The sequence below is a fragment of the Aplysia californica genome, unplaced genomic scaffold (assembly GCF_000002075.1).
Source record: "Aplysia californica isolate F4 #8 unplaced genomic scaffold, AplCal3.0 scaffold00289, whole genome shotgun sequence".
NCBI lineage: Eukaryota > Metazoa > Mollusca > Gastropoda > Aplysiida > Aplysiidae > Aplysia > Aplysia californica.
In genome coordinates this window covers 65283-68338 of record NW_004797559.1, presented here as the reverse complement: position 1 = coordinate 68338, position 3056 = coordinate 65283, and the positions used below count along the sequence as shown (strand labels likewise).

The following is a 3056-nucleotide window of genomic DNA, read 5'->3' as shown; positions in this document are numbered from 1 at the left end:
ACATGCAAATATACAAACACATACACCATAAACGCACACACGTAAACATTACGAATTTTATGGATCTTGTGCATAGCGAATGTGTAACAAAGAACAAAGTCACGTTTGAAATAAAAACAACATGTGTATTTCTAACACGTTTCAACAAAACTGGGCATGTTTTAGTTTTAGCTTTAGTACAGGTTTTACGGCGCTCGCAACTGCATAAGGTCATATGAGCGCCAAGGGGTGGATGTCAACAGAGAGGTCCTTACAGAAACCGGGCATACGCACCTGTTCAGCACACAAGTTTAGTAAACCTCATATCTAAAGGAGACTCAAACCCTGGCCCTATATGACCAGGGGCATAGGAGACTTGAAAAAAAAATCAACCCCCTCTGCCACAGCAGGTAACTCATAGACTTCAACCCTTCCTTTGCTGGAGCTGGAAGGTGCTGTCTATGACAGTGAACAGTGCATCAAGAGCTCATTGACTGTTCATAATGATAATTCCTTCAGAGCAAACTCAGTCCCTGACAAGAAGCACTTCCAGCCAGATTCGCTGAATTACATTGGTTTAGTTTTAGTTTTAGTAAGTGTTTTTCGGCACTTACAACACAAAATAAGGTCATATAAGTGCCGAAGATTAGAGGTGTTACAAGAGAGTAACAAGCACAGAAAGAAGCAGGGGAGATAAGGAAGACAGTTGTTTGATAGGAAAGAAGGAGAAAACCACACCAGAGCACCCGCCAACCACCCACGAATTACATTGGAATGATTAGAATCCTATGAAATAAACCTACAAGGAAAACATGTTTTAGTTTGTTGTAAGCAAGGTTTATTAAACAATTTCAAGGGCAATTTAAAATAATGGATTCCAGACCAAGTCTACCATCTAGTACAGTTTTTTTTCTTCTACAAGAGCTTATTACATGTGGACCCCTGTCTGAACAAGTTTTTTTTCCAGTGGAGTGTCTAAGTGGACAAACCTAGTGGATCACCTTACAGGACAGACCAAACACCATCACTTGGACCACCTAGTACACCATCACTTGGACCACCTAGTACACCATCACTAGGACCACCTAGTACACCATCACTTGGACCACCTAGTACACCATCACTAGGACCACCTAGTACACCACCAAGTGGACTGTTCAAGCATACTGCCAAGTAGACCGTCTACATGAGCCATCCAGTGGGCTGTTTACGCCAATCTCACTGAAATACACTGGAGCCATCATGGATGATTCACTTGAACAGTCCACTGAATTATTTATCGTGAATCAACTAGTGAGCGTTTACGTGACCAATTCAGTGGACAGTTCAAGTAAACAACATAGTTGATAGTACAAGTGAACATTACACTGGATAGTTCAAGTGAACAGCACAGTTGATAGTTCAAGTGAACAGCACAGTTGATAGGTTCAAGTGAACAGCACAGTGGATAGTTCAAGTGAACCACATAATGGGCTGTTCAAGTGAACCACATAATGGGCTGTTTAAGTGAACATTGCACTGGATAGTTCAAGTGAACAACACAGTGTGAACCATTTAAGTGAACCACAGTGATCAGTTCATGTGAACCACAGTGATCAGTTCATGTGAACCACCCAGTGGACTGTCGCACTGAACCACCTAGTGGAACACCTTATGGACAAACTTTCCCCGCACACTCATTCGGGTAAAAGCCTCAATTAGACCTAGGTCTGGACTTAATCGACAGCAACGCCCAAACATAACAACAACTGATTGCAGACTTGAGTAGGACTAAGCAAAAATAACAGTTTTCAAATCAACATTCATGAAAAACTTGATCATCAAATTCTGTCGAAGGAAGATTTCATAAAATCACTCAAAAACATACAAGGGCAAAAAAGGCCAGAGTGTAAAAAAAGATGACATTTCTTCATCACTGAAGGACACACAGAGGAGCTAACACCAGTAGAGGCAGCGGTGAAGGAAAACAAGGTCAACATTCCCACCCCCCACCCCTTCCCACCATGACCCAAACCCAAAGCCATCAACAACCTGCATAATAATTTTCTCATGGTAAAGATATACAAAGGTTTGAACATAAACCCTGCACATGTTGCCATTAGCCAATGGCAATAACTACAGTTTTACTGACTCAGTCATTTATCCTCAACCATCACATCTGTTTTAGGTAAAAGAGCAAAGGAGGATTCGGCTGAAATTGCACCCCCTCCCCCTTCTTGAATCGTCCACAGTGACATTTTTAGCCCCAGTGACATTTAGGCCTGCCTATCTACAGTAAAAAAAAAAAAAAAAAAAGAAATCATAGCTTCCCTTTTCATCACTGCTTTCAAAGCAGCATTTTCATTTTTTAAATTCATTATGTCAGTTGAACAATAGTTTGGGTTTCTTTGCTACAGGGTCTTGCGTTTCATTTCCTTTGTTTTCTAAAATGTCTTTTTAAAAACTCAAGCAGAATGTCTATTCTTTCTTTACTTATCCTTAAAATATCAATAAGATTTGTACCCAAGACCCCTTGGCTTATGCTAACTGAAGATGAAATAGACCATCCGGATAATCGTCCTTGTCTTCGTAATAATAATCATCAATACACGCAGTAACCAGAGCAAAAACATAATAGCGCTTATCTACAAGATAACTGACTTGTATCTAAATAGGTCCCATTTATATCCCCCCCTCCCAAAACTTAATAGTTTGTGTATGGGCAAAATCAAGTTGTTGTAGGTAAAACAAATTTAAGCCCACATTGATTATATAAAATTTGGAACCCCATCCCAAATGAGTTGATAATTTTCTTTGAAGTAAAAAAAAAAAATCAAGCAAACTCGAAGAGCCTGGAGCAGCCAGCTTATGTTTGAGTAAAGAGATGCACATTGACAAGATAATTCATTTTGTGCTAGGAAATAATCAAGATAGACAAACAACAAAGGGTGGCAAGAGCCATCAGTGCCCCCCCCCTCCACCCACCCCCAATGAGATTGCACAGATGATGCCAAACTTGAGAGAGAGAGAGAGAGAGAGAGAGAGAGAGAGAGAGAGAGAGAGAGAGAGAGAGAGAGAGAGACAGAGACAGAGACATC

General features: G+C 40.5%; 1 long non-coding RNA gene across 1 annotated transcript; it reads right to left on the bottom strand.

Annotated features, from left to right (window-relative positions):
* Positions 1-794: 794 nt before the first annotated feature.
* On the bottom strand, positions 795-3039 carry LOC106012200. The gene is made up of 2 exons (XR_001184967.2): positions 1113-3039; positions 795-1064 (listed from the first exon to the last, which is right to left on the bottom strand). It is a non-coding gene; the product is annotated as an uncharacterized LOC106012200 (long non-coding RNA).
* Between the last annotated feature and the right edge of the window lie 17 nt (positions 3040-3056).